Source organism: Schistocerca cancellata, chromosome 3 (assembly GCF_023864275.1).
Source record: "Schistocerca cancellata isolate TAMUIC-IGC-003103 chromosome 3, iqSchCanc2.1, whole genome shotgun sequence".
NCBI lineage: Eukaryota > Metazoa > Arthropoda > Insecta > Orthoptera > Acrididae > Schistocerca > Schistocerca cancellata.
Window position 1 is genome coordinate 320,035,230 of NC_064628.1, and position 23,368 is coordinate 320,058,597.

The 23,368-nt window shown below is 53.8% G+C and overlaps 1 protein-coding gene and 53 non-coding genes across 54 annotated transcripts in view; 44 read left to right on the forward strand and 10 right to left on the reverse strand.

Moving 5' to 3' along the window:
* LOC126176288 (uncharacterized) overlaps positions 1-23,368 on the forward strand; it is a 109,751-nt gene that overhangs the window by 25,293 nt on the left and 61,090 nt on the right. The gene's annotated exons all lie outside the window — the stretch shown is intronic.
* Trnae-uuc (transfer RNA glutamic acid (anticodon UUC)) lies at positions 289-360 on the forward strand. The gene has a single exon. It is a non-coding gene; the product is annotated as a tRNA-Glu (tRNA).
* On the forward strand, positions 657-729 carry Trnak-uuu (transfer RNA lysine (anticodon UUU)). Its single transcript has one exon. It is a non-coding gene; the product is annotated as a tRNA-Lys (tRNA).
* Positions 870-951, forward strand: Trnas-aga (transfer RNA serine (anticodon AGA)). Its single transcript has one exon. It is a non-coding gene; the product is annotated as a tRNA-Ser (tRNA).
* On the reverse strand, positions 1,232-1,303 carry Trnag-ucc (transfer RNA glycine (anticodon UCC)). The gene has a single exon. It is a non-coding gene; the product is annotated as a tRNA-Gly (tRNA).
* On the forward strand, positions 2,127-2,199 carry Trnam-cau (transfer RNA methionine (anticodon CAU)). Its single transcript has one exon. It is a non-coding gene; the product is annotated as a tRNA-Met (tRNA).
* On the forward strand, positions 2,522-2,593 carry Trnae-uuc (transfer RNA glutamic acid (anticodon UUC)). Its single transcript has one exon. It is a non-coding gene; the product is annotated as a tRNA-Glu (tRNA).
* Positions 2,890-2,962, forward strand: Trnak-uuu (transfer RNA lysine (anticodon UUU)). The gene has a single exon. It is a non-coding gene; the product is annotated as a tRNA-Lys (tRNA).
* On the forward strand, positions 3,103-3,184 carry Trnas-aga (transfer RNA serine (anticodon AGA)). Its single transcript has one exon. It is a non-coding gene; the product is annotated as a tRNA-Ser (tRNA).
* Positions 3,465-3,536, reverse strand: Trnag-ucc (transfer RNA glycine (anticodon UCC)). Its single transcript has one exon. It is a non-coding gene; the product is annotated as a tRNA-Gly (tRNA).
* On the forward strand, positions 4,359-4,431 carry Trnam-cau (transfer RNA methionine (anticodon CAU)). Its single transcript has one exon. It is a non-coding gene; the product is annotated as a tRNA-Met (tRNA).
* Trnae-uuc (transfer RNA glutamic acid (anticodon UUC)) lies at positions 4,754-4,825 on the forward strand. Its single transcript has one exon. It is a non-coding gene; the product is annotated as a tRNA-Glu (tRNA).
* Trnak-uuu (transfer RNA lysine (anticodon UUU)) lies at positions 5,122-5,194 on the forward strand. The gene has a single exon. It is a non-coding gene; the product is annotated as a tRNA-Lys (tRNA).
* On the forward strand, positions 5,335-5,416 carry Trnas-aga (transfer RNA serine (anticodon AGA)). Its single transcript has one exon. It is a non-coding gene; the product is annotated as a tRNA-Ser (tRNA).
* Trnag-ucc (transfer RNA glycine (anticodon UCC)) lies at positions 5,697-5,768 on the reverse strand. The gene has a single exon. It is a non-coding gene; the product is annotated as a tRNA-Gly (tRNA).
* Trnam-cau (transfer RNA methionine (anticodon CAU)) lies at positions 6,591-6,663 on the forward strand. The gene has a single exon. It is a non-coding gene; the product is annotated as a tRNA-Met (tRNA).
* Positions 6,986-7,057, forward strand: Trnae-uuc (transfer RNA glutamic acid (anticodon UUC)). The gene has a single exon. It is a non-coding gene; the product is annotated as a tRNA-Glu (tRNA).
* On the forward strand, positions 7,354-7,426 carry Trnak-uuu (transfer RNA lysine (anticodon UUU)). Its single transcript has one exon. It is a non-coding gene; the product is annotated as a tRNA-Lys (tRNA).
* On the forward strand, positions 7,567-7,648 carry Trnas-aga (transfer RNA serine (anticodon AGA)). Its single transcript has one exon. It is a non-coding gene; the product is annotated as a tRNA-Ser (tRNA).
* Trnag-ucc (transfer RNA glycine (anticodon UCC)) lies at positions 7,929-8,000 on the reverse strand. Its single transcript has one exon. It is a non-coding gene; the product is annotated as a tRNA-Gly (tRNA).
* On the forward strand, positions 8,823-8,895 carry Trnam-cau (transfer RNA methionine (anticodon CAU)). Its single transcript has one exon. It is a non-coding gene; the product is annotated as a tRNA-Met (tRNA).
* Positions 9,218-9,289, forward strand: Trnae-uuc (transfer RNA glutamic acid (anticodon UUC)). The gene has a single exon. It is a non-coding gene; the product is annotated as a tRNA-Glu (tRNA).
* Positions 9,586-9,658, forward strand: Trnak-uuu (transfer RNA lysine (anticodon UUU)). Its single transcript has one exon. It is a non-coding gene; the product is annotated as a tRNA-Lys (tRNA).
* Positions 9,799-9,880, forward strand: Trnas-aga (transfer RNA serine (anticodon AGA)). The gene has a single exon. It is a non-coding gene; the product is annotated as a tRNA-Ser (tRNA).
* Positions 10,161-10,232, reverse strand: Trnag-ucc (transfer RNA glycine (anticodon UCC)). The gene has a single exon. It is a non-coding gene; the product is annotated as a tRNA-Gly (tRNA).
* Positions 11,055-11,127, forward strand: Trnam-cau (transfer RNA methionine (anticodon CAU)). Its single transcript has one exon. It is a non-coding gene; the product is annotated as a tRNA-Met (tRNA).
* Trnae-uuc (transfer RNA glutamic acid (anticodon UUC)) lies at positions 11,450-11,521 on the forward strand. Its single transcript has one exon. It is a non-coding gene; the product is annotated as a tRNA-Glu (tRNA).
* Trnak-uuu (transfer RNA lysine (anticodon UUU)) lies at positions 11,818-11,890 on the forward strand. The gene has a single exon. It is a non-coding gene; the product is annotated as a tRNA-Lys (tRNA).
* Positions 12,031-12,112, forward strand: Trnas-aga (transfer RNA serine (anticodon AGA)). The gene has a single exon. It is a non-coding gene; the product is annotated as a tRNA-Ser (tRNA).
* On the reverse strand, positions 12,393-12,464 carry Trnag-ucc (transfer RNA glycine (anticodon UCC)). The gene has a single exon. It is a non-coding gene; the product is annotated as a tRNA-Gly (tRNA).
* On the forward strand, positions 13,287-13,359 carry Trnam-cau (transfer RNA methionine (anticodon CAU)). Its single transcript has one exon. It is a non-coding gene; the product is annotated as a tRNA-Met (tRNA).
* Trnae-uuc (transfer RNA glutamic acid (anticodon UUC)) lies at positions 13,682-13,753 on the forward strand. The gene has a single exon. It is a non-coding gene; the product is annotated as a tRNA-Glu (tRNA).
* Trnak-uuu (transfer RNA lysine (anticodon UUU)) lies at positions 14,050-14,122 on the forward strand. Its single transcript has one exon. It is a non-coding gene; the product is annotated as a tRNA-Lys (tRNA).
* Trnas-aga (transfer RNA serine (anticodon AGA)) lies at positions 14,263-14,344 on the forward strand. Its single transcript has one exon. It is a non-coding gene; the product is annotated as a tRNA-Ser (tRNA).
* Trnag-ucc (transfer RNA glycine (anticodon UCC)) lies at positions 14,625-14,696 on the reverse strand. The gene has a single exon. It is a non-coding gene; the product is annotated as a tRNA-Gly (tRNA).
* Positions 15,519-15,591, forward strand: Trnam-cau (transfer RNA methionine (anticodon CAU)). Its single transcript has one exon. It is a non-coding gene; the product is annotated as a tRNA-Met (tRNA).
* Positions 15,914-15,985, forward strand: Trnae-uuc (transfer RNA glutamic acid (anticodon UUC)). Its single transcript has one exon. It is a non-coding gene; the product is annotated as a tRNA-Glu (tRNA).
* Positions 16,282-16,354, forward strand: Trnak-uuu (transfer RNA lysine (anticodon UUU)). Its single transcript has one exon. It is a non-coding gene; the product is annotated as a tRNA-Lys (tRNA).
* Positions 16,495-16,576, forward strand: Trnas-aga (transfer RNA serine (anticodon AGA)). Its single transcript has one exon. It is a non-coding gene; the product is annotated as a tRNA-Ser (tRNA).
* Positions 16,857-16,928, reverse strand: Trnag-ucc (transfer RNA glycine (anticodon UCC)). Its single transcript has one exon. It is a non-coding gene; the product is annotated as a tRNA-Gly (tRNA).
* On the forward strand, positions 17,751-17,823 carry Trnam-cau (transfer RNA methionine (anticodon CAU)). Its single transcript has one exon. It is a non-coding gene; the product is annotated as a tRNA-Met (tRNA).
* On the forward strand, positions 18,146-18,217 carry Trnae-uuc (transfer RNA glutamic acid (anticodon UUC)). The gene has a single exon. It is a non-coding gene; the product is annotated as a tRNA-Glu (tRNA).
* On the forward strand, positions 18,514-18,586 carry Trnak-uuu (transfer RNA lysine (anticodon UUU)). The gene has a single exon. It is a non-coding gene; the product is annotated as a tRNA-Lys (tRNA).
* On the forward strand, positions 18,727-18,808 carry Trnas-aga (transfer RNA serine (anticodon AGA)). The gene has a single exon. It is a non-coding gene; the product is annotated as a tRNA-Ser (tRNA).
* Positions 19,089-19,160, reverse strand: Trnag-ucc (transfer RNA glycine (anticodon UCC)). The gene has a single exon. It is a non-coding gene; the product is annotated as a tRNA-Gly (tRNA).
* On the forward strand, positions 19,983-20,055 carry Trnam-cau (transfer RNA methionine (anticodon CAU)). Its single transcript has one exon. It is a non-coding gene; the product is annotated as a tRNA-Met (tRNA).
* Positions 20,378-20,449, forward strand: Trnae-uuc (transfer RNA glutamic acid (anticodon UUC)). Its single transcript has one exon. It is a non-coding gene; the product is annotated as a tRNA-Glu (tRNA).
* Trnak-uuu (transfer RNA lysine (anticodon UUU)) lies at positions 20,746-20,818 on the forward strand. The gene has a single exon. It is a non-coding gene; the product is annotated as a tRNA-Lys (tRNA).
* On the forward strand, positions 20,959-21,040 carry Trnas-aga (transfer RNA serine (anticodon AGA)). Its single transcript has one exon. It is a non-coding gene; the product is annotated as a tRNA-Ser (tRNA).
* Positions 21,321-21,392, reverse strand: Trnag-ucc (transfer RNA glycine (anticodon UCC)). Its single transcript has one exon. It is a non-coding gene; the product is annotated as a tRNA-Gly (tRNA).
* Positions 22,215-22,287, forward strand: Trnam-cau (transfer RNA methionine (anticodon CAU)). The gene has a single exon. It is a non-coding gene; the product is annotated as a tRNA-Met (tRNA).
* Trnae-uuc (transfer RNA glutamic acid (anticodon UUC)) lies at positions 22,610-22,681 on the forward strand. The gene has a single exon. It is a non-coding gene; the product is annotated as a tRNA-Glu (tRNA).
* On the forward strand, positions 22,978-23,050 carry Trnak-uuu (transfer RNA lysine (anticodon UUU)). Its single transcript has one exon. It is a non-coding gene; the product is annotated as a tRNA-Lys (tRNA).
* On the forward strand, positions 23,191-23,272 carry Trnas-aga (transfer RNA serine (anticodon AGA)). Its single transcript has one exon. It is a non-coding gene; the product is annotated as a tRNA-Ser (tRNA).

Below are 23,368 nucleotides of genomic sequence, written 5' to 3' on the forward strand. Positions count from 1 at the left end.
GCTGCTGTTGCTAGGGAACGAACTTAATTGTCGTTTGTTATCCCCAAGGAGTCCACGCCTCAGCGTAAAAATGTTTACTTCCAATTATGGCAAGGTACAACTTTGATCTTTCTCCTCCCCCTGTTATGAGTAAAATATGATGCAAACAGCAATGAATAGTCAGTTTCGAGCTGTGCGCCATGCCAGTCTGCACGCACAAATACGCTCGCAAACAGAGAGCACCACTGAGTCCGGATTCAGCACGAAATGCGGGAGGAGAGGGAGTAAATCTCACGTTTACCGAGCAAATCCGGTGTGGTCTAGTGGCTAGGATACCTGGCTTTCACCCAGGAGGCCCGGGTTCGATTCCCGGTACCGGAAGAGAAGTTTTTGCGCTCACGTCCCTCCATGTTTTGGCCTTCCAACCTTCGTTTGTCGCCCTCCTTCCGGAGCTTCAACCGAACGTAATCGGGGAAAACAGGCACAAGATGCAATTACTGTCAGCACCGGGATAAAGGCAGAAGAGGCACTAGTCCGCTGTTGGGCTGCTACCAGCGTCAGTGGGAAGTCGGTGAAGTGGCCAGTTGCGCCAGAAGCCAGCAATTACCGTAGTACGCCTACACACGCGTTCCAATTATTCACATTGCTTGCAGCCGCTCCACCCACAACGGGCATGAGCCCGGATAGCTCAGTCGGTAGAGCATTAGGCTTTTAACCTAAGGGTCCAGGGTTCGAGTCCCTGTCCGGGCGAAGATTTTTAACGCTTCCGTAATGGCTCGTCTCGTAGCGCTGGTAGCCCTGCCGTAATCAGTGCACAGAGTTCGTTTCCTGTCAACATTCTGCGCAGACCGGTTAGATTTTTCACGATTCGAGGGAAGCTTCAGATACGAGCAGTCGTGGCCGAGTGGTTAAGGCGTCTGACTAGAAATCAGATTCCCTCTGGGAGCGTAGGTTCGAGTCCTACCGACTGCGTCCGTTTTTCTTTTCTTTTTTTCTTTAGGAAGGAGGAGCAGAAAATTTCGCGGTTTGCCTGTCGTTTTGGTACCTCGCCACACCTCACCTCTCACAGTCGTTTATAGCGCCTGTCCTTTTGATAAGGGCGAATTCCAAGCGTCAGCTTTCGCGTCAGCCGAGCAAAGCCGGGACAAGTCGGGACATACTACAGGATGGCCTGCGTGGAGCAACGACGGAAAGAAAACGTTAATTTAACAGCACGTGGCTCACATACTCATACGCAAAAAGTTTCGCCCGTTGCGGTGGCCGGGAATCGAACCCGGATCAACTGCTTGGAAGGCAACTATGCTCACCATTACACCACCACCGCACAGCCGCTGCTCGCAACGCCGCGCTGTGTCGGCTTCCCGCCCGCCGCCAGCGGCCCACGGTGATAGTAGCTGTAGGCGCTTTACGAGGTAGGAGGGTGCATCCACACGCATTCGGGTAGCGCCTCCACGCACGCTGCGTCTTTGGGCAAGACTCGTCGCCGCGGCCGCAACGTTACTCACACGATAGTGATGAGCGGTCGCTATAAGGCAGTGTAGTGGGGGACTCCGCGTGTGTAGCACTTTTTTCGGTCGTATCCGACGTCGCTGGGTGGCAATCCCACTTTCCCTGCAGACAGCTGCTCGGGAATATGCTCGGCAAGCACGGACGGCATCGGACGTCCGCCCCCAACAAGTGCAACTAACAAAATGAGAACAACAACTAAAAAAGTGGTAGGTTGTTCGCCTACCACGCGGGCGGCCCGGCTTCGATTCCCGGCCGATGCATCGTTTTGCTGTTCTCGCTATAATGCCGCCGCGCCGATTGCCCCGCTTGAGCTGCGTCAGCCTCAGGAATGTGTAGCAGGATTCGCTGTGAGAAGAACCAAACACGCAGCACGCAAGAGGCCGTACTTGGACGGTCGCGTGCTATTTCTGAACTCTAGCGTCGGCCTGGCCCTACAGGCCGCTGTGTCCAGGTGCCGCAAGGGCGATGTACTGTTACCTCAGGCAGTGCTGCTTTCCGTTGAAAAAGCTGCGGCAGCAGTTTAATCTAGCCAGTCGGGAAAGCACGTGTAGCAACACAGCAGATTCTTGAGAAAGCGCAAACTGTCTATCTCTAATATGTGGGACTTACCAAGTTTCCTGGGACGCTTGTTGCAACGTGCCTCGGTAGCGCAGTAGGTAGCGCGTAAGTCTCATAATCTTAAGGTCGTGAGTTCGATCCTCACCCGGGGCATTTAATTTGCTGTACATCATGGCTGAATTAACGGGGCTGCTGTTGCTAGGGAACGAACTTAATTGTCGTTTGTTATCCCCAAGGAGTCCACGCCTCAGCGTAAAAATGTTTACTTCCAATTATGGCAAGGTACAACTTTGATCTTTCTCCTCCCCTGTTATGAGTAAAATATGATGCAAACAGCAATGAATAGTCAGTTTCGAGCTGTGCGCCATGCCAGTCTGCACGCACAAATACGCTCGCAAACAGAGAGCACCACTGAGTCCGGATTCAGCACGAAATGCGGGAGGAGAGGGAGTAAATCTCACGTTTACCGAGCAAATCCGGTGTGGTCTAGTGGCTAGGATACCTGGCTTTCACCCAGGAGGCCCGGGTTCGATTCCCGGTACCGGAAGAGAAGTTTTTGCGCTCACGTCCCTCCATGTTTTGGCCTTCCAACCTTCGTTTGTCGCCCTCCTTCCGGAGCTTCAACCGAACGTAATCGGGGAAAACAGGCACAAGATGCAATTACTGTCAGCACCGGGATAAAGGCAGAAGAGGCACTAGTCCGCTGTTGGGCTGCTACCAGCGTCAGTGGGAAGTCGGTGAAGTGGCCAGTTGCGCCAGAAGCCAGCAATTACCGTAGTACGCCTACACACGCGTTCCAATTATTCACATTGCTTGCAGCCGCTCCACCCACAACGGGCATGAGCCCGGATAGCTCAGTCGGTAGAGCATTAGGCTTTTAACCTAAGGGTCCAGGGTTCGAGTCCCTGTCCGGGCGAAGATTTTTAACGCTTCCGTAATGGCTCGTCTCGTAGCGCTGGTAGCCCTGCCGTAATCAGTGCACAGAGTTCGTTTCCTGTCAACATTCTGCGCAGACCGGTTAGATTTTTCACGATTCGAGGGAAGCTTCAGATACGAGCAGTCGTGGCCGAGTGGTTAAGGCGTCTGACTAGAAATCAGATTCCCTCTGGGAGCGTAGGTTCGAGTCCTACCGACTGCGTCCGTTTTTCTTTTCTTTTTTTCTTTAGGAAGGAGGAGCAGAAAATTTCGCGGTTTGCCTGTCGTTTTGGTACCTCGCCACACCTCACCTCTCACAGTCGTTTATAGCGCCTGTCCTTTTGATAAGGGCGAATTCCAAGCGTCAGCTTTCGCGTCAGCCGAGCAAAGCCGGGACAAGTCGGGACATACTACAGGATGGCCTGCGTGGAGCAACGACGGAAAGAAAACGTTAATTTAACAGCACGTGGCTCACATACTCATACGCAAAAAGTTTCGCCCGTTGCGGTGGCCGGGAATCGAACCCGGATCAACTGCTTGGAAGGCAACTATGCTCACCATTACACCACCACCGCACAGCCGCTGCTCGCAACGCCGCGCTGTGTCGGCTTCCCGCCCGCCGCCAGCGGCCCACGGTGATAGTAGCTGTAGGCGCTTTACGAGGTAGGAGGGTGCATCCACACGCATTCGGGTAGCGCCTCCACGCACGCTGCGTCTTTGGGCAAGACTCGTCGCCGCGGCCGCAACGTTACTCACACGATAGTGATGAGCGGTCGCTATAAGGCAGTGTAGTGGGGGACTCCGCGTGTGTAGCACTTTTTTCGGTCGTATCCGACGTCGCTGGGTGGCAATCCCACTTTCCCTGCAGACAGCTGCTCGGGAATATGCTCGGCAAGCACGGACGGCATCGGACGTCCGCCCCCAACAAGTGCAACTAACAAAATGAGAACAACAACTAAAAAAGTGGTAGGTTGTTCGCCTACCACGCGGGCGGCCCGGCTTCGATTCCCGGCCGATGCATCGTTTTGCTGTTCTCGCTATAATGCCGCCGCGCCGATTGCCCGCTTGAGCTGCGTCAGCCTCAGGAATGTGTAGCAGGATTCGCTGTGAGAAGAACCAAACACGCAGCACGCAAGAGGCCGTACTTGGACGGTCGCGTGCTATTTCTGAACTCTAGCGTCGGCCTGGCCCTACAGGCCGCTGTGTCCAGGTGCCGCAAGGGCGATGTACTGTTACCTCAGGCAGTGCTGCTTTCCGTTGAAAAAGCTGCGGCAGCAGTTTAATCTAGCCAGTCGGGAAAGCACGTGTAGCAACACAGCAGATTCTTGAGAAAGCGCAAACTGTCTATCTCTAATATGTGGGACTTACCAAGTTTCCTGGGACGCTTGTTGCAACGTGCCTCGGTAGCGCAGTAGGTAGCGCGTAAGTCTCATAATCTTAAGGTCGTGAGTTCGATCCTCACCCGGGGCATTTAATTTGCTGTACATCATGGCTGAATTAACGGGGCTGCTGTTGCTAGGGAACGAACTTAATTGTCGTTTGTTATCCCCAAGGAGTCCACGCCTCAGCGTAAAAATGTTTACTTCCAATTATGGCAAGGTACAACTTTGATCTTTCTCCTCCCCTGTTATGAGTAAAATATGATGCAAACAGCAATGAATAGTCAGTTTCGAGCTGTGCGCCATGCCAGTCTGCACGCACAAATACGCTCGCAAACAGAGAGCACCACTGAGTCCGGATTCAGCACGAAATGCGGGAGGAGAGGGAGTAAATCTCACGTTTACCGAGCAAATCCGGTGTGGTCTAGTGGCTAGGATACCTGGCTTTCACCCAGGAGGCCCGGGTTCGATTCCCGGTACCGGAAGAGAAGTTTTTGCGCTCACGTCCCTCCATGTTTTGGCCTTCCAACCTTCGTTTGTCGCCCTCCTTCCGGAGCTTCAACCGAACGTAATCGGGGAAAACAGGCACAAGATGCAATTACTGTCAGCACCGGGATAAAGGCAGAAGAGGCACTAGTCCGCTGTTGGGCTGCTACCAGCGTCAGTGGGAAGTCGGTGAAGTGGCCAGTTGCGCCAGAAGCCAGCAATTACCGTAGTACGCCTACACACGCGTTCCAATTATTCACATTGCTTGCAGCCGCTCCACCCACAACGGGCATGAGCCCGGATAGCTCAGTCGGTAGAGCATTAGGCTTTTAACCTAAGGGTCCAGGGTTCGAGTCCCTGTCCGGGCGAAGATTTTTAACGCTTCCGTAATGGCTCGTCTCGTAGCGCTGGTAGCCCTGCCGTAATCAGTGCACAGAGTTCGTTTCCTGTCAACATTCTGCGCAGACCGGTTAGATTTTTCACGATTCGAGGGAAGCTTCAGATACGAGCAGTCGTGGCCGAGTGGTTAAGGCGTCTGACTAGAAATCAGATTCCCTCTGGGAGCGTAGGTTCGAGTCCTACCGACTGCGTCCGTTTTTCTTTTCTTTTTTTCTTTAGGAAGGAGGAGCAGAAAATTTCGCGGTTTGCCTGTCGTTTTGGTACCTCGCCACACCTCACCTCTCACAGTCGTTTATAGCGCCTGTCCTTTTGATAAGGGCGAATTCCAAGCGTCAGCTTTCGCGTCAGCCGAGCAAAGTCGGGACAAGTCGGGACATACTACAGGATGGCCTGCGTGGAGCAACGACGGAAAGAAAACGTTAATTTAACAGCACGTGGCTCACATACTCATACGCAAAAAGTTTCGCCCGTTGCGGTGGCCGGGAATCGAACCCGGATCAACTGCTTGGAAGGCAACTATGCTCACCATTACACCACCACCGCACAGCCGCTGCTCGCAACGCCGCGCTGTGTCGGCTTCCCGCCCGCCGCCAGCGGCCCACGGTGATAGTAGCTGTAGGCGCTTTACGAGGTAGGAGGGTGCATCCACACGCATTCGGGTAGCGCCTCCACGCACGCTGCGTCTTTGGGCAAGACTCGTCGCCGCGGCCGCAACGTTACTCACACGATAGTGATGAGCGGTCGCTATAAGGCAGTGTAGTGGGGGACTCCGCGTGTGTAGCACTTTTTTCGGTCGTATCCGACGTCGCTGGGTGGCAATCCCACTTTCCCTGCAGACAGCTGCTCGGGAATATGCTCGGCAAGCACGGACGGCATCGGACGTCCGCCCCCAACAAGTGCAACTAACAAAATGAGAACAACAACTAAAAAAGTGGTAGGTTGTTCGCCTACCACGCGGGCGGCCCGGCTTCGATTCCCGGCCGATGCATCGTTTTGCTGTTCTCGCTATAATGCCGCCGCGCCGATTGCCCGCTTGAGCTGCGTCAGCCTCAGGAATGTGTAGCAGGATTCGCTGTGAGAAGAACCAAACACGCAGCACGCAAGAGGCCGTACTTGGACGGTCGCGTGCTATTTCTGAACTCTAGCGTCGGCCTGGCCCTACAGGCCGCTGTGTCCAGGTGCCGCAAGGGCGATGTACTGTTACCTCAGGCAGTGCTGCTTTCCGTTGAAAAAGCTGCGGCAGCAGTTTAATCTAGCCAGTCGGGAAAGCACGTGTAGCAACACAGCAGATTCTTGAGAAAGCGCAAACTGTCTATCTCTAATATGTGGGACTTACCAAGTTTCCTGGGACGCTTGTTGCAACGTGCCTCGGTAGCGCAGTAGGTAGCGCGTAAGTCTCATAATCTTAAGGTCGTGAGTTCGATCCTCACCCGGGGCATTTAATTTGCTGTACATCATGGCTGAATTAACGGGGCTGCTGTTGCTAGGGAACGAACTTAATTGTCGTTTGTTATCCCCAAGGAGTCCACGCCTCAGCGTAAAAATGTTTACTTCCAATTATGGCAAGGTACAACTTTGATCTTTCTCCTCCCCTGTTATGAGTAAAATATGATGCAAACAGCAATGAATAGTCAGTTTCGAGCTGTGCGCCATGCCAGTCTGCACGCACAAATACGCTCGCAAACAGAGAGCACCACTGAGTCCGGATTCAGCACGAAATGCGGGAGGAGAGGGAGTAAATCTCACGTTTACCGAGCAAATCCGGTGTGGTCTAGTGGCTAGGATACCTGGCTTTCACCCAGGAGGCCCGGGTTCGATTCCCGGTACCGGAAGAGAAGTTTTTGCGCTCACGTCCCTCCATGTTTTGGCCTTCCAACCTTCGTTTGTCGCCCTCCTTCCGGAGCTTCAACCGAACGTAATCGGGGAAAACAGGCACAAGATGCAATTACTGTCAGCACCGGGATAAAGGCAGAAGAGGCACTAGTCCGCTGTTGGGCTGCTACCAGCGTCAGTGGGAAGTCGGTGAAGTGGCCAGTTGCGCCAGAAGCCAGCAATTACCGTAGTACGCCTACACACGCGTTCCAATTATTCACATTGCTTGCAGCCGCTCCACCCACAACGGGCATGAGCCCGGATAGCTCAGTCGGTAGAGCATTAGGCTTTTAACCTAAGGGTCCAGGGTTCGAGTCCCTGTCCGGGCGAAGATTTTTAACGCTTCCGTAATGGCTCGTCTCGTAGCGCTGGTAGCCCTGCCGTAATCAGTGCACAGAGTTCGTTTCCTGTCAACATTCTGCGCAGACCGGTTAGATTTTTCACGATTCGAGGGAAGCTTCAGATACGAGCAGTCGTGGCCGAGTGGTTAAGGCGTCTGACTAGAAATCAGATTCCCTCTGGGAGCGTAGGTTCGAGTCCTACCGACTGCGTCCGTTTTTCTTTTCTTTTTTTCTTTAGGAAGGAGGAGCAGAAAATTTCGCGGTTTGCCTGTCGTTTTGGTACCTCGCCACACCTCACCTCTCACAGTCGTTTATAGCGCCTGTCCTTTTGATAAGGGCGAATTCCAAGCGTCAGCTTTCGCGTCAGCCGAGCAAAGCCGGGACAAGTCGGGACATACTACAGGATGGCCTGCGTGGAGCAACGACGGAAAGAAAACGTTAATTTAACAGCACGTGGCTCACATACTCATACGCAAAAAGTTTCGCCCGTTGCGGTGGCCGGGAATCGAACCCGGATCAACTGCTTGGAAGGCAACTATGCTCACCATTACACCACCACCGCACAGCCGCTGCTCGCAACGCCGCGCTGTGTCGGCTTCCCGCCCGCCGCCAGCGGCCCACGGTGATAGTAGCTGTAGGCGCTTTACGAGGTAGGAGGGTGCATCCACACGCATTCGGGTAGCGCCTCCACGCACGCTGCGTCTTTGGGCAAGACTCGTCGCCGCGGCCGCAACGTTACTCACACGATAGTGATGAGCGGTCGCTATAAGGCAGTGTAGTGGGGGACTCCGCGTGTGTAGCACTTTTTTCGGTCGTATCCGACGTCGCTGGGTGGCAATCCCACTTTCCCTGCAGACAGCTGCTCGGGAATATGCTCGGCAAGCACGGACGGCATCGGACGTCCGCCCCCAACAAGTGCAACTAACAAAATGAGAACAACAACTAAAAAAGTGGTAGGTTGTTCGCCTACCACGCGGGCGGCCCGGCTTCGATTCCCGGCCGATGCATCGTTTTGCTGTTCTCGCTATAATGCCGCCGCGCCGATTGCCCGCTTGAGCTGCGTCAGCCTCAGGAATGTGTAGCAGGATTCGCTGTGAGAAGAACCAAACACGCAGCACGCAAGAGGCCGTACTTGGACGGTCGCGTGCTATTTCTGAACTCTAGCGTCGGCCTGGCCCTACAGGCCGCTGTGTCCAGGTGCCGCAAGGGCGATGTACTGTTACCTCAGGCAGTGCTGCTTTCCGTTGAAAAAGCTGCGGCAGCAGTTTAATCTAGCCAGTCGGGAAAGCACGTGTAGCAACACAGCAGATTCTTGAGAAAGCGCAAACTGTCTATCTCTAATATGTGGGACTTACCAAGTTTCCTGGGACGCTTGTTGCAACGTGCCTCGGTAGCGCAGTAGGTAGCGCGTAAGTCTCATAATCTTAAGGTCGTGAGTTCGATCCTCACCCGGGGCATTTAATTTGCTGTACATCATGGCTGAATTAACGGGGCTGCTGTTGCTAGGGAACGAACTTAATTGTCGTTTGTTATCCCCAAGGAGTCCACGCCTCAGCGTAAAAATGTTTACTTCCAATTATGGCAAGGTACAACTTTGATCTTTCTCCTCCCCTGTTATGAGTAAAATATGATGCAAACAGCAATGAATAGTCAGTTTCGAGCTGTGCGCCATGCCAGTCTGCACGCACAAATACGCTCGCAAACAGAGAGCACCACTGAGTCCGGATTCAGCACGAAATGCGGGAGGAGAGGGAGTAAATCTCACGTTTACCGAGCAAATCCGGTGTGGTCTAGTGGCTAGGATACCTGGCTTTCACCCAGGAGGCCCGGGTTCGATTCCCGGTACCGGAAGAGAAGTTTTTGCGCTCACGTCCCTCCATGTTTTGGCCTTCCAACCTTCGTTTGTCGCCCTCCTTCCGGAGCTTCAACCGAACGTAATCGGGGAAAACAGGCACAAGATGCAATTACTGTCAGCACCGGGATAAAGGCAGAAGAGGCACTAGTCCGCTGTTGGGCTGCTACCAGCGTCAGTGGGAAGTCGGTGAAGTGGCCAGTTGCGCCAGAAGCCAGCAATTACCGTAGTACGCCTACACACGCGTTCCAATTATTCACATTGCTTGCAGCCGCTCCACCCACAACGGGCATGAGCCCGGATAGCTCAGTCGGTAGAGCATTAGGCTTTTAACCTAAGGGTCCAGGGTTCGAGTCCCTGTCCGGGCGAAGATTTTTAACGCTTCCGTAATGGCTCGTCTCGTAGCGCTGGTAGCCCTGCCGTAATCAGTGCACAGAGTTCGTTTCCTGTCAACATTCTGCGCAGACCGGTTAGATTTTTCACGATTCGAGGGAAGCTTCAGATACGAGCAGTCGTGGCCGAGTGGTTAAGGCGTCTGACTAGAAATCAGATTCCCTCTGGGAGCGTAGGTTCGAGTCCTACCGACTGCGTCCGTTTTTCTTTTCTTTTTTTCTTTAGGAAGGAGGAGCAGAAAATTTCGCGGTTTGCCTGTCGTTTTGGTACCTCGCCACACCTCACCTCTCACAGTCGTTTATAGCGCCTGTCCTTTTGATAAGGGCGAATTCCAAGCGTCAGCTTTCGCGTCAGCCGAGCAAAGTCGGGACAAGTCGGGACATACTACAGGATGGCCTGCGTGGAGCAACGACGGAAAGAAAACGTTAATTTAACAGCACGTGGCTCACATACTCATACGCAAAAAGTTTCGCCCGTTGCGGTGGCCGGGAATCGAACCCGGATCAACTGCTTGGAAGGCAACTATGCTCACCATTACACCACCACCGCACAGCCGCTGCTCGCAACGCCGCGCTGTGTCGGCTTCCCGCCCGCCGCCAGCGGCCCACGGTGATAGTAGCTGTAGGCGCTTTACGAGGTAGGAGGGTGCATCCACACGCATTCGGGTAGCGCCTCCACGCACGCTGCGTCTTTGGGCAAGACTCGTCGCCGCGGCCGCAACGTTACTCACACGATAGTGATGAGCGGTCGCTATAAGGCAGTGTAGTGGGGGACTCCGCGTGTGTAGCACTTTTTTCGGTCGTATCCGACGTCGCTGGGTGGCAATCCCACTTTCCCTGCAGACAGCTGCTCGGGAATATGCTCGGCAAGCACGGACGGCATCGGACGTCCGCCCCCAACAAGTGCAACTAACAAAATGAGAACAACAACTAAAAAAGTGGTAGGTTGTTCGCCTACCACGCGGGCGGCCCGGCTTCGATTCCCGGCCGATGCATCGTTTTGCTGTTCTCGCTATAATGCCGCCGCGCCGATTGCCCGCTTGAGCTGCGTCAGCCTCAGGAATGTGTAGCAGGATTCGCTGTGAGAAGAACCAAACACGCAGCACGCAAGAGGCCGTACTTGGACGGTCGCGTGCTATTTCTGAACTCTAGCGTCGGCCTGGCCCTACAGGCCGCTGTGTCCAGGTGCCGCAAGGGCGATGTACTGTTACCTCAGGCAGTGCTGCTTTCCGTTGAAAAAGCTGCGGCAGCAGTTTAATCTAGCCAGTCGGGAAAGCACGTGTAGCAACACAGCAGATTCTTGAGAAAGCGCAAACTGTCTATCTCTAATATGTGGGACTTACCAAGTTTCCTGGGACGCTTGTTGCAACGTGCCTCGGTAGCGCAGTAGGTAGCGCGTAAGTCTCATAATCTTAAGGTCGTGAGTTCGATCCTCACCCGGGGCATTTAATTTGCTGTACATCATGGCTGAATTAACGGGGCTGCTGTTGCTAGGGAACGAACTTAATTGTCGTTTGTTATCCCCAAGGAGTCCACGCCTCAGCGTAAAAATGTTTACTTCCAATTATGGCAAGGTACAACTTTGATCTTTCTCCTCCCCTGTTATGAGTAAAATATGATGCAAACAGCAATGAATAGTCAGTTTCGAGCTGTGCGCCATGCCAGTCTGCACGCACAAATACGCTCGCAAACAGAGAGCACCACTGAGTCCGGATTCAGCACGAAATGCGGGAGGAGAGGGAGTAAATCTCACGTTTACCGAGCAAATCCGGTGTGGTCTAGTGGCTAGGATACCTGGCTTTCACCCAGGAGGCCCGGGTTCGATTCCCGGTACCGGAAGAGAAGTTTTTGCGCTCACGTCCCTCCATGTTTTGGCCTTCCAACCTTCGTTTGTCGCCCTCCTTCCGGAGCTTCAACCGAACGTAATCGGGGAAAACAGGCACAAGATGCAATTACTGTCAGCACCGGGATAAAGGCAGAAGAGGCACTAGTCCGCTGTTGGGCTGCTACCAGCGTCAGTGGGAAGTCGGTGAAGTGGCCAGTTGCGCCAGAAGCCAGCAATTACCGTAGTACGCCTACACACGCGTTCCAATTATTCACATTGCTTGCAGCCGCTCCACCCACAACGGGCATGAGCCCGGATAGCTCAGTCGGTAGAGCATTAGGCTTTTAACCTAAGGGTCCAGGGTTCGAGTCCCTGTCCGGGCGAAGATTTTTAACGCTTCCGTAATGGCTCGTCTCGTAGCGCTGGTAGCCCTGCCGTAATCAGTGCACAGAGTTCGTTTCCTGTCAACATTCTGCGCAGACCGGTTAGATTTTTCACGATTCGAGGGAAGCTTCAGATACGAGCAGTCGTGGCCGAGTGGTTAAGGCGTCTGACTAGAAATCAGATTCCCTCTGGGAGCGTAGGTTCGAGTCCTACCGACTGCGTCCGTTTTTCTTTTCTTTTTTTCTTTAGGAAGGAGGAGCAGAAAATTTCGCGGTTTGCCTGTCGTTTTGGTACCTCGCCACACCTCACCTCTCACAGTCGTTTATAGCGCCTGTCCTTTTGATAAGGGCGAATTCCAAGCGTCAGCTTTCGCGTCAGCCGAGCAAAGTCGGGACAAGTCGGGACATACTACAGGATGGCCTGCGTGGAGCAACGACGGAAAGAAAACGTTAATTTAACAGCACGTGGCTCACATACTCATACGCAAAAAGTTTCGCCCGTTGCGGTGGCCGGGAATCGAACCCGGATCAACTGCTTGGAAGGCAACTATGCTCACCATTACACCACCACCGCACAGCCGCTGCTCGCAACGCCGCGCTGTGTCGGCTTCCCGCCCGCCGCCAGCGGCCCACGGTGATAGTAGCTGTAGGCGCTTTACGAGGTAGGAGGGTGCATCCACACGCATTCGGGTAGCGCCTCCACGCACGCTGCGTCTTTGGGCAAGACTCGTCGCCGCGGCCGCAACGTTACTCACACGATAGTGATGAGCGGTCGCTATAAGGCAGTGTAGTGGGGGACTCCGCGTGTGTAGCACTTTTTTCGGTCGTATCCGACGTCGCTGGGTGGCAATCCCACTTTCCCTGCAGACAGCTGCTCGGGAATATGCTCGGCAAGCACGGACGGCATCGGACGTCCGCCCCCAACAAGTGCAACTAACAAAATGAGAACAACAACTAAAAAAGTGGTAGGTTGTTCGCCTACCACGCGGGCGGCCCGGCTTCGATTCCCGGCCGATGCATCGTTTTGCTGTTCTCGCTATAATGCCGCCGCGCCGATTGCCCGCTTGAGCTGCGTCAGCCTCAGGAATGTGTAGCAGGATTCGCTGTGAGAAGAACCAAACACGCAGCACGCAAGAGGCCGTACTTGGACGGTCGCGTGCTATTTCTGAACTCTAGCGTCGGCCTGGCCCTACAGGCCGCTGTGTCCAGGTGCCGCAAGGGCGATGTACTGTTACCTCAGGCAGTGCTGCTTTCCGTTGAAAAAGCTGCGGCAGCAGTTTAATCTAGCCAGTCGGGAAAGCACGTGTAGCAACACAGCAGATTCTTGAGAAAGCGCAAACTGTCTATCTCTAATATGTGGGACTTACCAAGTTTCCTGGGACGCTTGTTGCAACGTGCCTCGGTAGCGCAGTAGGTAGCGCGTAAGTCTCATAATCTTAAGGTCGTGAGTTCGATCCTCATCCGGGGCATTTAATTTGCTGTACATCATGGCTGAATTAACGGCGCTGCTGTTGCTAGGGAACGAACTTAATTGTCGTTTGTTATCCCCAAGGAGTCCACGCCTCAGCGTAAAAATGTTTACTTCCAATTATGGCAAGGTACAACTTTGATCTTTCTCCTCCCCTGTTATGAGTAAAATATGATGCAAACAGCAATGAATAGTCAGTTTCGAGCTGTGCGCCATGCCAGTCTGCACGCACAAATACGCTCGCAAACAGAGAGCACCACTGAGTCCGGATTCAGCACGAAATGCGGGAGGAGAGGGAGTAAATCTCACGTTTACCGAGCAAATCCGGTGTGGTCTAGTGGCTAGGATACCTGGCTTTCACCCAGGAGGCCCGGGTTCGATTCCCGGTACCGGAAGAGAAGTTTTTGCGCACACGTCCCTCCATGTTTTGGCCTTCCAACCTTCGTTTGTCGCCCTCCTTCCGGAGCTTCAACCGAACGTAATCGGGGAAAACAGGCACAAGATGCAATTACTGTCAGCACCGGGATAAAGGCAGAAGAGGCACTAGTCCGCTGTTGGGCTGCTACCAGCGTCAGTGGGAAGTCGGTGAAGTGGCCAGTTGCGCCAGAGGCCAGCAATTACCGTAGTACGCCTACACACGCGTTCCAATTATTCACATTGCTTGCAGCCGCTCCACCCACAACGGGCATGAGCCCGGATAGCTCAGTCGGTAGAGCATTAGGCTTTTAATCTAAGGGTCCAGGGTTCGAGTCCCTGTCCGGGCGAAGATTTTTAACGCTTCCGTAATGGCTCGTCTCGTAGCGCTGGTAGCCCTGCCGTAATCAGTGCACAGAGTTCGTTTCCTGTCAACATTCTGCGCAGACCGGTTAGATTTTTCACGATTCGAGGGAAGCTTCAGATACGAGCAGTCGTGGCCGAGTGGTTAAGGCGTCTGACTAGAAATCAGATTCCCTCTGGGAGCGTAGGTTCGAGTCCTACCGACTGCGTCCGTTTTTCTTTTCTTTTTTTCTTTAGGAAGGAGGAGCAGAAAATTTCGCGGTTTGCCTGTCGTTTTGGTACCTCGCCACACCTCACCTCTCACAGTCGTTTATAGCGCCTGTCCTTTTGATAAGGGCGAATTCCAAGCGTCAGCTTTCGCGTCAGCCGAGCAAAGTCGGGACAAGTCGGGACATACTACAGGATGGCCTGCGTGGAGCAACGACGGAAAGAAAACGTTAATTTAACAGCACGTGGCTCACATACTCATACGCAAAAAGTTTCGCCCGTTGCGGTGGCCGGGAATCGAACCCGGATCAACTGCTTGGAAGGCAACTATGCTCACCATTACACCACCACCGCACAGCCGCTGCTCGCAACGCCGCGCTGTGTCGGCTTCCCGCCCGCCGCCAGCGGCCCACGGTGATAGTAGCTGTAGGCGCTTTACGAGGTAGGAGGGTGCATCCACACGCATTCGGGTAGCGCCTCCACGCACGCTGCGTCTTTGGGCAAGACTCGTCGCCGCGGCCGCAACGTTACTCACACGATAGTGATGAGCGGTCGCTATAAGGCAGTGTAGTGGGGGACTCCGCGTGTGTAGCACTTTTTTCGGTCGTATCCGACGTCGCTGGGTGGCAATCCCACTTTCCCTGCAGACAGCTGCTCGGGAATATGCTCGGCAAGCACGGACGGCATCGGACGTCCGCCCCCAACAAGTGCAACTAACAAAATGAGAACAACAACTAAAAAAGTGGTAGGTTGTTCGCCTACCACGCGGGCGGCCCGGCTTCGATTCCCGGCCGATGCATCGTTTTGCTGTTCTCGCTATAATGCCGCCGCGCCGATTGCCCGCTTGAGCTGCGTCAGCCTCAGGAATGTGTAGCAGGATTCGCTGTGAGAAGAACCAAACACGCAGCACGCAAGAGGCCGTACTTGGACGGTCGCGTGCTATTTCTGAACTCTAGCGTCGGCCTGGCCCTACAGGCCGCTGTGTCCAGGTGCCGCAAGGGCGATGTACTGTTACCTCAGGCAGTGCTGCTTTCCGTTGAAAAAGCTGCGGCAGCAGTTTAATCTAGCCAGTCGGGAAAGCACGTGTAGCAACACAGCAGATTCTTGAGAAAGCGCAAACTGTCTATCTCTAATATGTGGGACTTACCAAGTTTCCTGGGACGCTTGTTGCAACGTGCCTCGGTAGCGCAGTAGGTAGCGCGTAAGTCTCATAATCTTAAGGTCGTGAGTTCGATCCTCATCCGGGGCATTTAATTTGCTGTACATCATGGCTGAATTAACGGCGCTGCTGTTGCTAGGGAACGAACTTAATTGTCGTTTGTTATCCCCAAGGAGTCCACGCCTCAGCGTAAAAATGTTTACTTCCAATTATGGCAAGGTACAACTTTGATCTTTCTCCTCCCCTGTTATGAGTAAAATATGATGCAAACAGCAATGAATAGTCAGTTTCGAGCTGTGCGCCATGCCAGTCTGCACGCACAAATACGCTCGCAAACAGAGAGCACCACTGAGTCCGGATTCAGCACGAAATGCGGGAGGAGAGGGAGTAAATCTCACGTTTACCGAGCAAATCCGGTGTGGTCTAGTGGCTAGGATACCTGGCTTTCACCCAGGAGGCCCGGGTTCGATTCCCGGTACCGGAAGAGAAGTTTTTGCGCACACGTCCCTCCATGTTTTGGCCTTCCAACCTTCGTTTGTCGCCCTCCTTCCGGAGCTTCAACCGAACGTAATCGGGGAAAACAGGCACAAGATGCAATTACTGTCAGCACCGGGATAAAGGCAGAAGAGGCACTAGTCCGCTGTTGGGCTGCTACCAGCGTCAGTGGGAAGTCGGTGAAGTGGCCAGTTGCGCCAGAGGCCAGCAATTACCGTAGTACGCCTACACACGCGTTCCAATTATTCACATTGCTTGCAGCCGCTCCACCCACAACGGGCATGAGCCCGGATAGCTCAGTCGGTAGAGCATTAGGCTTTTAATCTAAGGGTCCAGGGTTCGAGTCCCTGTCCGGGCGAAGATTTTTAACGCTTCCGTAATGGCTCGTCTCGTAGCGCTGGTAGCCCTGCCGTAATCAGTGCACAGAGTTCGTTTCCTGTCAACATTCTGCGCAGACCGGTTAGATTTTTCACGATTCGAGGGAAGCTTCAGATACGAGCAGTCGTGGCCGAGTGGTTAAGGCGTCTGACTAGAAATCAGATTCCCTCTGGGAGCGTAGGTTCGAGTCCTACCGACTGCGTCCGTTTTTCTTTTCTTTTTTTCTTTAGGAAGGAGGAGCAGAAAATTTCGCGGTTTGCCTGTCGTTTTGGTACCTCGCCACACCTCACCTCTCACAGTCGTTTATAGCGCCTGTCCTTTTGATAAGGGCGAATTCCAAGCGTCAGCTTTCGCGTCAGCCGAGCAAAGTCGGGACAAGTCGGGACATACTACAGGATGGCCTGCGTGGAGCAACGACGGAAAGAAAACGTTAATTTAACAGCACGTGGCTCACATACTCATACGCAAAAAGTTTCGCCCGTTGCGGTGGCCGGGAATCGAACCCGGATCAACTGCTTGGAAGGCAACTATGCTCACCATTACACCACCACCGCACAGCCGCTGCTCGCAACGCCGCGCTGTGTCGGCTTCCCGCCCGCCGCCAGCGGCCCACGGTGATAGTAGCTGTAGGCGCTTTACGAGGTAGGAGGGTGCATCCACACGCATTCGGGTAGCGCCTCCACGCACGCTGCGTCTTTGGGCAAGACTCGTCGCCGCGGCCGCAACGTTACTCACACGATAGTGATGAGCGGTCGCTATAAGGCAGTGTAGTGGGGGACTCCGCGTGTGTAGCACTTTTTTCGGTCGTATCCGACGTCGCTGGGTGGCAATCCCACTTTCCCTGCAGACAGCTGCTCGGGAATATGCTCGGCAAGCACGGACGGCATCGGACGTCCGCCCCCAACAAGTGCAACTAACAAAATGAGAACAACAACTAAAAAAGTGGTAGGTTGTTCGCCTACCACGCGGGCGGCCCGGCTTCGATTCCCGGCCGATGCATCGTTTTGCTGTTCTCGCTATAATGCCGCCGCGCCGATTGCCCGCTTGAGCTGCGTCAGCCTCAGGAATGTGTAGCAGGATTCGCTGTGAGAAGAACCAAACACGCAGCACGCAAGAGGCCGTACTTGGACGGTCGCGTGCTATTTCTGAACTCTAGCGTCGGCCTGGCCCTACAGGCCGCTGTGTCCAGGTACCGCAAGGGCGATGTACTGTTACCTCAGGCAGTGCTGCTTTCCGTTGAAAAAGCTGCGGCAGCAGTTTAATCTAGCCAGTCGGGAAAGCACGTGTAGCAACACAGCAGATTCTTGAGAAAGCGCAAACTGTCTATCTCTAATATGTGGGACTTACCAAGTTTCCTGGGACGCTTGTTGCAACGTGCTTCGGTAGCGCAGTAGGTAGCGCGTAAGTCTCATAATCTTAAGGTCGTGAGTTCGATCCTCACCCGGGGCATTTAATTTGCTGTACATCATGGCTGAATTAACGGCGCTGCTGTTGCTAGGGAACGAACTTAATTGTCGTTTGTTATCCCCAAGGAGTCCACGCCTCAGCGTAAAAATGTTTACTTCCAATTATGGCAAGGTACAACTTTGATCTTTCTCCTCCCCTGTTATGAGTAAAATATGATGCAAACAGCAATGAATAGTCAGTTTCGAGCTGTGCGCCATGCCAGTCTGCACGCACAAATACGCTCGCAAACAGAGAGCACCACTGAGTCCGGATTCAGCACGAAATGCGGGAGGAGAGGGAGTAAATCTCACGTTTACCGAGCAAATCCGGTGTGGTCTAGTGGCTAGGATACCTGGCTTTCACCCAGGAGGCCCGGGTTCGATTCCCGGTACCGGAAGAGAAGTTTTTGCGCACACGTCCCTCCATGTTTTGGCCTTCCAACCTTCGTTTGTCGCCCTCCTTCCGGAGCTTCAACCGAACGTAATCGGGGAAAACAGGCACAAGATGCAATTACTGTCAGCACCGGGATAAAGGCAGAAGAGGCACTAGTCCGCTGTTGGGCTGCTACCAGCGTCAGTGGGAAGTCGGTGAAGTGGCCAGTTGCGCCAGAAGCCAGCAATTACCGTAGTACGCCTACACACGCGTTCCAATTATTCACATTGCTTGCAGCCGCTCCACCCACAACGGGCATGAGCCCGGATAGCTCAGTCGGTAGAGCATTAGGCTTTTAACCTAAGGGTCCAGGGTTCGAGTCCCTGTCCGGGCGAAGATTTTTAACGCTTCCGTAATGGCTCGTCTCGTAGCGCTGGTAGCCCTGCCGTAATCAGTGCACAGAGTTCGTTTCCTGTCAACATTCTGCGCAGACCGGTTAGATTTTTCACGATTCGAGGGAAGCTTCAGATACGAGCAGTCGTGGCCGAGTGGTTAAGGCGTCTGACTAGAAATCAGATTCCCTCTGGGAGCGTAGGTTCGAGTCCTACCGACTGCGTCCGTTTTTCTTTTCTTTTTTTCTTTAGGAAGGAGGAGCAGAAAATTTCGCGGTTTGCCTGTCGTTTTGGTACCTCGCCACACCTCACCTCTCACAGTCGTTTATAGCGCCTGTCCTTTTGATAAGGGCGAATTCCAAGCGTCAGCTTTCGCGTCAGCCGAGCAAAGTCGGGACAAGTCGGGACATACTACAGGATGGCCTGCGTGGAGCAACGACGGAAAGAAAACGTTAATTTAACAGCACGTGGCTCACATACTCATACGCAAAAAGTTTCGCCCGTTGCGGTGGCCGGGAATCGAACCCGGATCAACTGCTTGGAAGGCAACTATGCTCACCATTACACCACCACCGCACAGCCGCTGCTCGCAACGCCGCGCTGTGTCGGCTTCCCGCCCGCCGCCAGCGGCCCACGGTGATAGTAGCTGTAGGCGCTTTACGAGGTAGGAGGGTGCATCCACACGCATTCGGGTAGCGCCTCCACGCACGCTGCGTCTTTGGGCAAGACTCGTCGCCGCGGCCGCAACGTTACTCACACGATAGTGATGAGCGGTCGCTATAAGGCAGTGTAGTGGGAAACTCCGCGTGTGTAGCACTTTTTTCGGTCGTATCCGACGTCGCTGGGTGGCAATCCCACTTTCCCTGCAGACAGCCGCTCGGGAATATGCTCGGCAAGCACGGACGTCATCGGACGTCCGCCCCCAACAAGTGCAACTAACAAAATGAGAACAACAACTAAAAAAGTGGTAGGTTGTTCGCCTACCACGCGGGCGGCCCGGCTTCGATTCCCGGCCGATGCATCGTTTTGCTGTTCTCGCTATAATGCCGCCGCGCCGATTGCCCGCTTGAGCTGCGTCAGCCTCAGGAATGTGTAGCAGGATTCGCTGTGAGAAGAACCAAACACGCAGCACGCAAGAGGCCGTACTTGGACGGTCGCGTGCTATTTCTGAACTCTAGCGTCGGCCTGGCCCTACAGGCCGCTGTGTCCAGGTACCGCAAGGGCGATGTACTGTTACCTCAGGCAGTGCTGCTTTCCGTTGAAAAAGCTGCGGCAGCAGTTTAATCTAGCCAGTCGGGAAAGCACGTGTAGCAACACAGCAGATTCTTGAGAAAGCGCAAACTGTCTATCTCTAATATGTGGGACTTACCAAGTTTCCTGGGACGCTTGTTGCAACGTGCTTCGGTAGCGCAGTAGGTAGCGCGTAAGTCTCATAATCTTAAGGTCGTGAGTTCGATCCTCACCCGGGGCATTTAATTTGCTGTACATCATGGCTGAATTAACGGCGCTGCTGTTGCTAGGGAACGAACTTAATTGTCGTTTGTTATCCCCAAGGAGTCCACGCCTCAGCGTAAAAATGTTTACTTCCAATTATGGCAAGGTACAACTTTGATCTTTCTCCTCCCCTGTTATGAGTAAAATATGATGCAAACAGCAATGAATAGTCAGTTTCGAGCTGTGCGCCATGCCAGTCTGCACGCACAAATACGCTCGCAAACAGAGAGCACCACTGAGTCCGGATTCAGCACGAAATGCGGGAGGAGAGGGAGTAAATCTCACGTTTACCGAGCAAATCCGGTGTGGTCTAGTGGCTAGGATACCTGGCTTTCACCCAGGAGGCCCGGGTTCGATTCCCGGTACCGGAAGAGAAGTTTTTGCGCACACGTCCCTCCATGTTTTGGCCTTCCAACCTTCGTTTGTCGCCCTCCTTCCGGAGCTTCAACCGAACGTAATCGGGGAAAACAGGCACAAGATGCAATTACTGTCAGCACCGGGATAAAGGCAGAAGAGGCACTAGTCCGCTGTTGGGCTGCTACCAGCGTCAGTGGGAAGTCGGTGAAGTGGCCAGTTGCGCCAGAAGCCAGCAATTACCGTAGTACGCCTACACACGCGTTCCAATTATTCACATTGCTTGCAGCCGCTCCACCCACAACGGGCATGAGCCCGGATAGCTCAGTCGGTAGAGCATTAGGCTTTTAACCTAAGGGTCCAGGGTTCGAGTCCCTGTCCGGGCGAAGATTTTTAACGCTTCCGTAATGGCTCGTCTCGTAGCGCTGGTAGCCCTGCCGTAATCAGTGCACAGAGTTCGTTTCCTGTCAACATTCTGCGCAGACCGGTTAGATTTTTCACGATTCGAGGGAAGCTTCAGATACGAGCAGTCGTGGCCGAGTGGTTAAGGCGTCTGACTAGAAATCAGATTCCCTCTGGGAGCGTAGGTTCGAGTCCTACCGACTGCGTCCGTTTTTCTTTTCTTTTTTTCTTTAGGAAGGAGGAGCAGAAAATTTCGCGGTTTGCCTGTCGTTTTGGTACCTCGCCACACCTCACCTCCCACAGTCGTTTATAGCGCCTGTCCTTTTGATAAGGGCGAATTCCAAGCGTCAGCTTTCGCGTCAGCCGAGCAAAGTCGGGACAAGTCGGGACATACTACAGGATGGCCTGCGTGGAGCAACGACGGAAAGAAAACGTTAATTTAACAGCACGTGGCTCACATACTCATACGCAAAAAGTTTCGCCCGTTGCGGTGGCCGGGAATCGAACCCGGATCAACTGCTTGGAAGGCAACTATGCTCACCATTACACCACCACCGCACAGCCGCTGCTCGCAACGCCGCGCTGTGTCGGCTTCCCGCCCGCCGCCAGCGGCCCACGGTGATAGTAGCTGTAGGCGCTTTACGAGGTAGGAGGGTGCATCCACACGCATTCGGGTAGCGCCTCCACGCACGCTGCGTCTTTGGGCAAGACTCGTCGCCGCGGCCGCAACGTTACTCACACGATAGTGATGAGCGGTCGCTATAAGGCAGTGTAGTGGGAAACTCCGCGTGTGTAGCACTTTTTTCGGTCGTATCCGACGTCGCTGGGTGGCAATCCCACTTTCCCTGCAGACAGCCGCTCGGGAATATGCTCGGCAAGCACGGACGTCATCGGACGTCCGCCCCCAACAAGTGCAACTAACAAAATGAGAACAACAACTAAAAAAGTGGTAGGTTGTTCGCCTACCACGCGGGCGGCCCGGCTTCGATTCCCGGCCGATGCATCGTTTTGCTGTTCTCGCTATAATGCCGCCGCGCCGATTGCCCGCTTGAGCTGCGTCAGCCTCAGGAATGTGTAGCAGGATTCGCTGTGAGAAGAACCAAACACGCAGCACGCAAGAGGCCGTACTTGGACGGTCGCGTGCTATTTCTGAACTCTAGCGTCGGCCTGGCCCTACAGGCCGCTGTGTCCAGGTACCGCAAGGGCGATGTACTGTTACCTCAGGCAGTGCTGCTTTCCGTTGAAAAAGCTGCGGCAGCAGTTTAATCTAGCCAGTCGGGAAAGCACGTGTAGCAACACAGCAGATTCTTGAGAAAGCGCAAACTGTCTATCTCTAATATGTGGGACTTACCAAGTTTCCTGGGACGCTTGTTGCAACGTGCTTCGGTAGCGCAGTAGGTAGCGCGTAAGTCTCATAATCTTAAGGTCGTGAGTTCGATCCTCACCCGGGGCATTTAATTTGCTGTACATCATGGCTGAATTAACGGCGCTGCTGTTGCTAGGGAACGAACTTAATTGTCGTTTGTTATCCCCAAGGAGTCCACGCCTCAGCGTAAAAATGTTTACTTCCAATTATGGCAAGGTACAACTTTGATCTTTCTCCTCCCCTGTTATGAGTAAAATATGATGCAAACAGCAATGAATAGTCAGTTTCGAGCTGTGCGCCATGCCAGTCTGCACGCACAAATACGCTCGCAAACAGAGAGCACCACTGAGTCCGGATTCAGCACGAAATGCGGGAGGAGAGGGAGTAAATCTCACGTTTACCGAGCAAATCCGGTGTGGTCTAGTGGCTAGGATACCTGGCTTTCACCCAGGAGGCCCGGGTTCGATTCCCGGTACCGGAAGAGAAGTTTTTGCGCACACGTCCCTCCATGTTTTGGCCTTCCAACCTTCGTTTGTCGCCCTCCTTCCGGAGCTTCAACCGAACGTAATCGGGGAAAACAGGCACAAGATGCAATTACTGTCAGCACCGGGATAAAGGCAGAAGAGGCACTAGTCCGCTGTTGGGCTGCTACCAGCGTCAGTGGGAAGTCGGTGAAGTGGCCAGTTGCGCCAGAAGCCAGCAATTACCGTAGTACGCCTACACACGCGTTCCAATTATTCACATTGCTTGCAGCCGCTCCACCCACAACGGGCATGAGCCCGGATAGCTCAGTCGGTAGAGCATTAGGCTTTTAACCTAAGGGTCCAGGGTTCGAGTCCCTGTCCGGGCGAAGATTTTTAACGCTTCCGTAATGGCTCGTCTCGTAGCGCTGGTAGCCCTGCCGTAATCAGTGCACAGAGTTCGTTTCCTGTCAACATTCTGCGCAGACCGGTTAGATTTTTCACGATTCGAGGGAAGCTTCAGATACGAGCAGTCGTGGCCGAGTGGTTAAGGCGTCTGACTAGAAATCAGATTCCCTCTGGGAGCGTAGGTTCGAGTCCTACCGACTGCGTCCGTTTTTCTTTTCTTTTTTTCTTTAGGAAGGAGGAGCAGAAAATTTCGCGGTTTGCCTGTCGTTTTGGTACCTCGCCACACCTCACCTCCCACA